The sequence below is a fragment of the Macadamia integrifolia genome, chromosome 6 (genome assembly GCF_013358625.1).
Source record: "Macadamia integrifolia cultivar HAES 741 chromosome 6, SCU_Mint_v3, whole genome shotgun sequence".
Taxonomy (NCBI): domain Eukaryota; kingdom Viridiplantae; phylum Streptophyta; class Magnoliopsida; order Proteales; family Proteaceae; genus Macadamia; species Macadamia integrifolia.
In genome coordinates, this window is record NC_056562.1 from 15,244,569 (window position 1) to 15,256,594 (window position 12,026).

Here is a 12,026-nt window from a genome sequence, read left to right on the forward strand (position 1 = left end):
TACAACTTACAAAATAAAACTTAATTACATCAAATCCTATTGCAAGTAAAAGGTAAAAAAGCTTAATTTGTTTCTTATTAGTAGAGAAAAAATAGGAATTTTATATAGTATTAAAGAGGGTTGGGCTAGGTCGGGTTACAATGAGTCAGTTCAAACCGGGCATATAAACGTGTCAGTTCAGTCGAGAGCTTAATGAACTAGCTATTTGCACCGTGAACAACCCGACACTTTTATTAATCAGGTCGGTCCAGATCGGACCGTAAATGTGTCGAGCTCAATCGAGTCTACCAATGCGAGCTCAGAATTGACACCCCTAAATGGGGGTAACCTTGCATATGAGAGCATAGTAATGAAAAAGGTAATAGCTGAAATATGATTTGTTTTGTCTATGAACCCAAATTCGCTATGTATTTGACGTAGGTTTTCTGTAATTATAACGAATTCATCTATCGTCATTGATGCATAAATAATTGGAACCGAATAATTTTTGTAACATTTTTTTCATAAAATAAAAGAAAAACATATTAAAATAACAAGCATGTTACATTGTTCTCCACAACACAATACAACCTAACTTCCTTAGTTGTCAACCCACCTATTTGTAGACATTACTTACTAGTCCAGATTTACAAACTATTCCAACCACCAACAGAGTTCTCTTAATAGGGTAGTGGATTATCTGATTGGTAATCCTTGGAGTTTACCTCTTTTAGTTTCGTCTATACCCATGGCTATTGTTAATAAAATAATTAAGATTATTGTTTCGTTTTTAAATGACAAATGGTGATGTTTGCTATCAAATAAAGGAACCCCAACTTCAAATCTAGTTGCTAAGTTTTTTATTTCAGTTGATACTGCTAACTTAATTGGATTCTCCAATAGGTGTTTATGCTATTCTCTTTACTGGCATGTTGACAATTCTTTTGAAAAAAATGAAAATCCACTCCAAATTTACATAGGAACTGATGTTAATGTTTTAAATTATCTCCGTTAATGAAGTTTTTTTTTTATTTTTCCCATGAAAAAAGAAATATTTTAAGAAGACAATAAAGAAAAGGTCCAATAGCCAACCAACATGATGTCCTTGCATTATCCATCTACATAGATTTGGATTGTCACTCCATACCTCTACCTCTTTGCATCCCTTTGACCCTACGTGGCACAAACCTTGCAGGATACCTTTGGCATCTGATGCTAATAATGACCTGGAAAAAGAACAATTGCCTAGCACAGTTGGTGAGCTTTGGTGTGTAAAAATCCTATGCTCACCAGGAGGTCTCAAGTTCGAACCTCCTGACTGTTACCTACTTCCCTCCCTACCTATTAAAAAAAAAAAAGACCTTGAAATACTACAACTCATAGAAACATAGCAAAACTAAATTATATATAGAAAACTATAGGTATCCTTGCACTTTGAAAAAATTCTGGAATCAGAGTCACCAAAACAAAAATAATCATCATAACTTCAAAATCGAAAATAAACCGAATTATTTCGTTTTGTATTTGATTTCATTTGATTTATACACAATCTTAGTAATTCAGTTCAAATTTAGTTTAAGTGGAAATAAGCTGCTGAAACAAATAAAATTGGGAAAGAAACTACTACCTTATGAAGACACATAATTGTAGAATTTAGTATTGTTTAGGTTCGGTTCACTTTGATATATACATGTTAGACTTTATGCAGTTCAAATATATAATTTTCAATCTAAAACCGAAACTGAACCAAACCCAATGAAAATTCACTTTTCAAAACCAAAACCAAAACCAAAACCAAACCGAATTTCTTTTAAGATTTTTTGTGTTGTTTTGCATATGTGGACTTGATGTTCCAAATCTCACCTATTCAATCAAACTCAATGGCTCAAGTTTTAATTTCTTTGAGGTGTCAAGGTTTATTAGGCAAGGGTGTCCTCTAAGCGGCACATCTTTTCATCATTGCTATGAGGGGTTTTTCAAGGCTATTGAAGGCCTTTAGGGAGCTCAATATATTTACAGGAATGGATGCCCCTGAATTCTTTCTAGTGCACCATTATTGGGACTTCGCTTGAAAAGGGTTTGTCTCTTAAGAATTATAGAAAGATTCCAAGCCAAACTAGCAACTTGGAAAGCTCCTCTCCTCACTTTTGTAGGTCGCACAGTACTCATTAAATTTGTATTAAGCTCAATCCAACATATCTCATGTCATGCTTTCAGTGTCCTAAATCTCTATATTCCCAGTTGGGTAGCATCAGTGCTAAATTTTGGAGAGGGGAAACAACTAGATCCCACAAACTTTCACTCATTGGTTGGAAAAACTATTGCAAACCAAAGACACAAGGTGGTCTTGGGTTTAGACAAAATATGGATCATAATTTATCCCTAATTATGCACATAGGCTGGAGACTGATTTCCAAATTTGAATCCTTGTAGTGTAAAATCATCAAGGCTAAATATTTTCCTCGCCATAACAGTCTGCTTGAACTAAAATTTAAGACTAGGGCCCGATTGATTTTGTTTCTAGAAACGGTTTTTACATTTTTCTGTGCTCAGAAACGGAAAAACACCCAAAAAACCGTTTGATTTTTCTGTTTCGTTTCACTTGTTTTTAGAAATAGAAATAGAAATTTATGCCTATTTCAATGTCTAGAAACCGGAATGGAGAAACAAGTTAGACTTGTTTTTCTGTTTCTAGAAACAAGTGGGAGCGACAAAAATTGTGAACTCGATACTTCACTCGACCTACCCAAACCCCAACCCGTTGTTGAAACTTCTCGCTATCCAAATGGGGTGATTCCAACATGGTTGTGCGAAGCTCACAGTTTCGGTTTACCTTCATCCTTCTGAAGCTCATCTCATGAAGCATACTTACAACTTCAACATCATGCCTTCACTCGTGAGTTGCATTTCTATAACGTCGTACTTTCACTCATGTCTTGAACTCGACTACACTGTTGAAAATGTTTCGGAAAATAAAAAAATCAAACATCTTTTTGCAATTCCAAAAATCGTTTCTTGGTATAGAAACGGAAAAACCGGCCCTAAATCTGGATCATGGGCATGAACAATATCATTCATTTATTGCCTCTCTTAAAAAGAACAGTTTCCTGAAAAATTAGCGCTTCAGGTGACATTTTGGACTAAACCATGATCCTCAATAGTCTTTCTACTTAAGTTAATTACAACCAACCAACCCCACGTCTCTCATTTGAAAGTGGTTGAACTGTTGATAAATCAACAGTGGAATGTTCCCCTCGTCAAGAATTTTTTTCGAAATTCTCTCAACACTAGTCTATTCTTCTTCTCATGAAGTTTATTTATTTATTTATTTATTTATTTATTTATTTATTAATTACAAGTCTCGTTTGGGTTCTCTATCAACTAAATTGATAGCAAACTTCTTAGCTTCCTGGACCTTCTTCCTCTTCCCAAGAGGCTAGTCTTATTTGGAACCTGTTATGGAATTCTCAATATCATCCAAAATTCAAATGTTTCTTATGGAAACTTCTAAATAAAGGATTGCATTCTAAAGTCAATGGCCTATTTTCTTCTCAATACTCTTTGCCCCTTCGCTTTCTAGAACATGAGTCTGATTGGCATCTTTTTATTTGGGCAACAAGTGTTTTGGGCCTTCAAACAGAAAATTTCCAGGGTTTTTCCCATTCTATCTATGCTTATGCATACTGCTACAGACAAGTTTTTTTCTAAAATGATTTTAGTTTCTTCTTGTAGGTGTTTACTATAATAGATACTTCATTTGGTTTGCTAGTAATAAAAAAATTAAGCAAGATAAGTCTTCCAATCCCATGTCAATCATGTTTAACATTAATAGATGGATCAATGATATTAAAGAGGAATATTGGCCATGAAATCTCTTTTCCTTTTTATTGGATTTAACCACTTATCTCATGAATTTGTGTCTTTTTTGTTTAATGAATAGAGAAGAATAAATGTCTTTGGCCATCAACTAGCCAAGAAGACTAGAACTGAAAAACTATGTTTAGTTGACATGTATATCATCTTCTTTCTGCTTTTTACTATGATATTTAGTTTTCAAAAAAAAAAAAAAAAAAATCTCTTTCTTCTTCTCTTTTTTTATTATTATTTATATTTTAAATCAAATTCAATATTTTACAACTATCTGACAGACTATCAAATCTGAAATGCCAATTCAATATTTGACACTTATTTGAATAGTTTCAAAGTTGTATCTTAAATTTGATTGATTCTCTTAGTTCTTGGGCATATATAGCTTAAGCTAGTTGGGTTTCTTTTAGAAATTTTGATCTAATTTCTAATATTTCAATGTTGATTAATAAAGCTTATAAACTCTTAACACTTAATAGAATTACAATTATTCTGACTAATTTGAGAGCTATAAAATTTCTCTTATCATTCTTCTTTTCTAGCCCAATATTAGTTTAAACGATTTTACATTGATCATGGTGATAACTATAGTTCTAATTTTACACTAATGATTACTATGACAGAGATAATGAAAATTTCTTCATCACTTTTTTAACTCCTTCGTATTACCATGATAATATGCAGTGTCAAGTGTTTCCATCTTCAAAGCACATCATTAAAGTGGGTAGACAATGGTTGAAAGAAGTATTAGGAGATTTATGCTTTATAGTGTCTCCTTGCTTGACACGTCAAATTAAACTCTGCATGATAACACTTTTAGTTGTGGGTTATGTTTCTATTTTAGAAATGACTTTTTGCAATTTTGTTTCTAGGCTAGAATTGTGGACAAAATACATGTTTGGTAATTCATAGTAATTTTTATTTCTTGGCTAAAAAAGAAAAAGGAAAACATTTATTATTCACAATAATTTATGTTTCTGAAACTTCTATAAATTGTCCAAGATGCTATTGAATACCAAAAAAAATTGGTGGATGTGATGGCAGTTGTCATGGAGATGGTTTGGTTTTTTAATATGAAATTACTGTCTTGACTATCATATTAAACATGTGCTCATTAAAGAGCAACTTACACCCATTCTCTTATTTCTTCCTTTTGTTTCTAGAATAGAGAAGTTCTAAATTACAACTTCTTTTCTTTGTTTCTAAGTGATTTTTTATAACTAGTTCATTCCCATTAAAAAGAAAAGAAAAGAAAAGAAAAGAAAGAATTAAAAATAACAAATGTATTTCTATTCCTCTTTTATTTATTTATTATTTATTTTTATTTTTTTTAAAGAAAAAAGAGAGAGAAACAAAGTGTTATCATGCAGGGTTTTAATAAAGGTGATAGGATTCAGTGCCGACAAGATTCTGGCCTAACACTACTTTGTGGAGAGGAGTTTCAGAATGAACCTAGGCCGAAGGGATGTCACGATTTGAGATGAACTTCAGAAGCAACCCAGTCCGAAATGATGAAGAACTTTAGGCTGAAGTCGCCTCTTGAGAGGGTACCAGTGAGGAGTGGCTTCTATTTTGTGGGAAGGGCTTGGATAGGTCGAGAGTTGTCTATCAAGATTTTGTGATTTCACCCCCCCTCCTTGTTTAAATAAACAAAAAGATACATTTGACTAGTTTTTCCGGTTCCTGTCTCTAGAAACAAAAATAGGCATAAATTCCTATTTCTATTTCAAATAGGTGAAACGAAATAGAAAAATCAAATGAAAAAGAAGGTGCTTTTCTAATTCTGAGCACAGAAAAATAGAAAAACACGTTTCTAACAACAAAATCAAACGGGCCCTTAGTTTTTGAAAAAATCCCAAGGAAGAAGTTAAGTTGACGGAAAATGAAAAAAAAAATCTACAGAAAGGATCATAAGAAAAAAAGGTAGTGGCTTATACTAAAGAAACTAAATAAGAAGAAACACTTACTGGTCATAATGAGAATCCAATACCCATTATTGAGCAGCAAGATGAAATTAAGGAGTAGTACTAATCCACCAGAAAGGAAGAAACATAGTGCAATTGCCTTCAAGAGGAACCCCAATGAAGAAAAGTTACCCATCGACTTCGTCCAACTGTATCAGTACATTGACTAGATAGGATCACATGTTGCTAATTTTATGTATGAGCAACAAATTTTCTCCCTATTGCTGAATGAGAAAATTGGTGTCGGTCATACACATAGTTAACAATTCGGCCGAATAATTCGGAATTATTCCGCCGAACAGAATTTTTCCGAATAAAATAAAAAATTTTGACTGAATCCAAATTAAAAATAAAATTCGGTAAAAAATGCGTTTTTTACTAATTTGATTTTAAAACGCGAATAATTCGGGCTGAATCGAATTAAACCGAATGATTCGGTCCACTTAAATAGTATAAAAAAAACAAACAAACAAACAAAACGTCATATATGAAACCCACGGTACCCACCACCGAAATAGTTTTTTTTTTTTTTTTCATCTTCTTCTCCCCCAAATTTCACCTCCTTCTTGCCATCTTTTTTCTCCACCTAATTCTTCTGTAACAATCGTATGAATCTACTCTTTGTTTCATTTCTTTCTCATAACTTCATCAGTTCATCCTAAGATAGGGGAGATATCAAGCCTTGATGGATAATTTGAGGTTCCGAGGGACCAGGACAGATTCATATTGCCGTATCGATCAATCTTCTTTTATATTGTTGCTTTAATTTTGAAAAATTAGTGCATCTTAGTGCAATATGGGTCTTGTGAACCCAAGCAAAATGATAGTGAAAATTTTTTGTGGTCAATTTATTTATTTGTTTTATTGTACTTGTGTAATATGGGAATTAATACAAATGCATTGGAGTTGACGGATCAATACAATCCAATATGTAAGCCTAAGCACAAGCTTGAGAGGCCCAAAAGGGGTTGGCAATGGTACAATGGTTGAAATCGACTTAGGGGTGGATATTATATTGGTTGGGCTTATTTATTTTGTGTTTTTATTTATTGTAATGAGCCTAATTTATAAATTCACTTTTGATATTTTTCTTATTGGAATACAGGAATAGTGGTCTAGCTTTTAATCTAATAGTTTGGATTCAATTAAGATATTTATTAGTTAACATATATTGTCTTATTTTGAGTTTATTTACTTTGGGAAAAAGAAAGCTACATGGTCGTGTGATCGATGTATTCAGACACAAGAGCTTATGAAATTACCACCCCACTCTTGTGAAATAAAAAATCAGTCATGTTGATGTCCTTGTGTGTGATTTCCTTGGCTTTTGCACTGGTGCAAGGGCTATGTGACCAGACAGCGATCTCTTACCCATATACTTACTCGAATTGTGAGAGTGATTAGCAAATTTTTATGAGTTAATTTAAAATTTTCATGGGATCTTTACAAATGTAACAACTCAGTAATTGAATAAGATTTTTAGTTGTAGTTTTTGTACTATTGAGCTGTACATATGTTGAGTGTGTTCCAGATTTGGCCGATATTTCTCTCCCTCCTCCTTCATTAACCTTTCTACTTCAAGTGATGTTTTTCGTTGATATCTCCTTTGCTTCCCATTGTTCGTTCTCTCTTGATTCTCTTTATTCAAACCAAATTCAGTATTTTGCAACTGTCTTGGTGAATATCAAATCTAAGATCTGAAACTTACTTGAAAATAATTCTATGATTTATTTTTAAGGGAAAAGAAAGTCTAAAAGATTGTGTGCCCTTAAGCCCCCACACAGTTAGAGGGAGTGGGGGGTGGGGATTGAAATAACTACCCCACCCTTCATGAAAGGTAAAAATTCTACACCTATTGATGTTTCTACATGTACTCCCATTAGTAAACATGCTGGTGTAAGGGTCACATTGCCTTTTGAGGAACCCTCTCCCAGTCTTTAAATAGGATCGTTGAAATCTGATTTAATCTCTTAATATTGGATTTTCATGGGATCTTTACAAATGTCACGACCCCAGTAATTGAATATGATTTTTAGTTGTAGTTTTTGTACTATTGAGCTCTACATATGTTGAGTGTGTTCTAGATCTGGCCGATATTTCTCTCCCTCCTCCTTCATTAACCTTTCTACTTCAAGTGATGTTTTTCGTTGATATCTCCTTTGCTTCCCATTGTTCTTTCTCTCTTGATTCTCTTTATTCAAACCAAATTTAGTATTTTGCAACTGTCTTGGTGAATATCAAATCTAAGATCTGAAACTTACTTGAAAATAATTCTATGATTTATTTTTAAGGGAAAAGAAAGTCTAAAAGATTGTGTGCCCTTAAGCCCCCACACAGTTAGAGGGAGTGGGGGGTGGGGATTGAAATAACTACCCCACCCTTCATGAAAGGTAAAAATTCTACACCTATTGATGTTTCTACATGTACTCCCATTAGTAAACATGCTGGTGTAAGGGTCACATTGTCTTTTGAGGAACCCTCTCCCAGTCTTTAAATAGGATCATTGAAATCTGATTTAATCTCTTAATATTGGTCACAACTTACATGTTAAGCTTTTGGAAACCATTAGAAATTCTGATATGATTAGAATTCAATAATAATTGACAGAGATGATAAACTCTCACAGTTGACCATAATTACAAATTCTTTGAGAGCTAAATAATTTCTCTTATTTCTCTGATCAATCCTATATTAATTCCATCATTTTTACATATGTTTGAAATTTGCACATCACTCTTTTTGTCCCAACTTGGCAATCGTGCCAAGGCTGATTCTCTTGTTTCTTGCAGCCAATCATACAAGAACAATCGATTTTTTTTTTTTAGTAGGAGACATATTCATTCAAACATGTCAAATTTTTAACTTTTTTTGCAATACATGATTCTGTTAACCATGGACTAAAAGAGCAATAAGGTTCAACAAGAAAACATAGAATTCTTGGTAGGAATGTAGGATGGTAACTGGAAAACAAAGAACAATATGATAGACAACAAAAAGGTTCAAAAAGAAAACATAGAATTCTTGTAATGTTTAAGATTAGAGTGTTCAATAACAAGTTCACTTGTGTTTTGGTATCAGAGCCATGGCCTTCTAAGTTTTCTCTTTTCTGCTCTTTCTTCTCTCATAGGGTAAGGTCTATTTCAGCCGAGGTCCGAGTAATAGTGAGTGTTCAAGGACAAGTTCACTTGTGAAATTTAGCTAAATTGACATACACGTCATCGACATGGCCTTCTTTACTAGGGAGCCTACTATTTTATTCAACTCCCTAAGAACAAAATAAAAAAGTATATTGAAAATAACTGGACAAATGAATAATATTATATATACAAACAAGTGGAATACTGGACAAGCAATGGGGTCAACAATATGATGCCAGAAAAAAGGCTAACGGCAATCGATATCCAACCCGTGACTAACACACCCCCACAAGCTAAAATCTTATGTCTGGCTGTCCCTGCTTACACCGATTAGGGGGGAAAACTTTCGGGATGGGCTTTTTCTTTCATTCTAAATAATTTATATATCTTATCTCAAGCAAATTAATTGTTGATAGGAAAGAATGGTAATGCGGCTACAAAAGGGACTACTAGAAGGGTTGAAGGTGGCAAAAGAAAAAGAATAGAGGGTGGATTAGGTGTGGAGTGACATGGAAGATCTTCGAAGTTTTTTGGATAATTTTAATCAGGAACGATTAACAGTTTGGCCTTGGGTGGCTATTCCACTCCAACTGGAGTTGGATAATTTTAACAGCCATCCAATTTTGTATGAAGTCTAACAATCTGTTTACAGTTAATCTAAGGCTTATGGCACAGCCAGCCGTTAAAAGGTAAATGGCTGGTTACTAGGGATGATATGTATAAACTTTGTTAATTTTGGCTTTGGTTTTTATATAAAAAATAAAAAATCGCACACCATAAGTACCAGTCATTATAGCCACAAAAAACCTAAATTCCCATTACTAATCTTCTTCCCACATTTTAAAGAATGGTTAAATTTCCTTTTTGTGAAGTGCAAAAATGTGCCTGAAAAGATAGACTTTGATATTATTTGGTCTTCCCTACTGTGGCAGATTTGGAAGACTAGAAACAAAGCTTTATTCAACTTCATTGATCCTGACCCCATGACTAGTATGACTGCTTTTTATGTCTCTGTGGATGAAGGTTGTTTTTGGCTCTCTCAACAAGTAAATTTGGGTGGTGTCTCCTCTTCTGGGAATAGCAATTTGCTGATCTTCTTGTCTGTTGATCATGTTACTATTTTCTCTGATGGAGCCTACAATAATGAGAGTAGTGCTGGAAGTAGAGGTGTGGTTATCCGAAGCAGCATGATTGATTTTATTGGTGCATCTTACAAAGCATGTACTAGATTTCTACTGCAGCTTTAGAAGCAGAAGCGATACGTGACAGGCTGCTGATGGCTCGTTTTTTAGGTCTTAAGGCTATATTGTGTTTTTTGGATTGTTTAGCTGTGGTTAGTGCCATTTCTAGTGGCAGGAGTGGGATAGGTTGGGCAGCTAGAGTTGTAGTTATGACATTATTCTTTTAGCTTCTTCTTTTTCCTTTTGTAAATTTGAATTTGTTCCTAGATCTTCAAATGTGGAAGCTCATGTCTAGCAAAAGGGCTGCTATGTTGGGCCTCTCACAATCTTGGTGGAGTTCTCCCCCTCCCGTTCTTGTACAATTGGATTCTAAGAGGAGATTGTCCACAACTGATTTCATTCAATAAAGCTTTTGTATTTCTGTCCAAAATAAATAAATAAATAATAATAATAATCTTCTTCCCAAGGTGGTTAAATTGATTCGAGCTTTGAATCCAATTTTGAATTGAAATATTACCTGTTAACTGCACCGCAGCCAAACCACTTAGAGCAAATGGGCAGTTTGAGCAACACAAGTGACGGGGTTTCCACTTGCCACATCTTCACCACACCTCTGACAAGTAGGGTCAATAGGACATATAAGACAGACCCAAGAGGCCAAGTAGTAGTACAAACATATCCAACGTTGAGAGGCAAGCTTCCAAAATAGACAAATCCAATTACCATCACAAGCTTCTGGTCAAAATGCATTATGCCAGGGTTCCCAGAAAATACAATAAAACATAATTGGCCGTACATTCGGGATGGGCCATTAGATTTCAACCTACTCGGACCATATAGAGCATGAGAATGTTCAAAAGTGACTTGAGTTGCATAAATAGATGGTATTTATGAATCACAGCCATGAGAAACACAGATCAATATGTAACATCTTTAAGCATCATTTCAAACGACATAAGGCTGTGTTTGGTTGCAAGGGAAATAGGAAGGGAAGGGAAGGGAAGGAATTTTTTTTTTTTTTTTCCCTTTTGAGTCATTTGGTTGCAATAGAAGTAAGGTGAAATTCATTTCCCAGAGTTGTTTGGTTGAATGTAAAATAGATGTAAAATTTTAAAAAATTGAAGATGCTATATATATTTACTAGAAGAGGCAAAAAATTTTAAAAGGCTTAATAGCCTCAAAGCCACCCTAATTTATGAATTTGAAATGAAATTTCAATGAATACAATACATTGGATGCATGACTTCATTTGATATACAAGTTTTATTCTCCTTAATTCACTTGGTGCTAGACTTGAGCATCCAACACCTCCTGTTAATTATCATTACAAACAACTTGTACTCAATTATTTGTTCAATAGTGACTCTCTCACTCCCTTTAAGCAAATTCAAAAATTTTAAGGTAAAGAAGACCGATAGTGGGCATTTCCTTTTACAATATTGTAGACAATTCAAAATTTTAGACAATGTTGTAGACAATTCAACATCTAAATGGGAAAATAAGAACCCACATTTTGAAGATTTTATAACCCTGGGTTAACCCATAAAAAGAATATTGAATAAAGAGAGAATCATAAAACTAGAACATTATAAAGGATTGAGATTCAACCAATTACAGATTGCAATACGCACCGATTTATAGGTTCACAGGTGCATAGGGGTGACAGTGGCCAAACCTGTAAATTTGAACAAAGACTGTAGAGGAGAAGCATGAAAGTAAGAAATGATTGTTTCATAGGACAAACCATCTCTATAGTAAATGGCTTTTCATTAACGTACACCACCAGGGAACTAGAACCATATGAATTGGGAAAATTACATTTTATGGAAATGCCAATCATATAAGGTCACAATCGAAGTGTAGTGAGTGGCTATAACATTAACAGGGTTGCTGCCTCT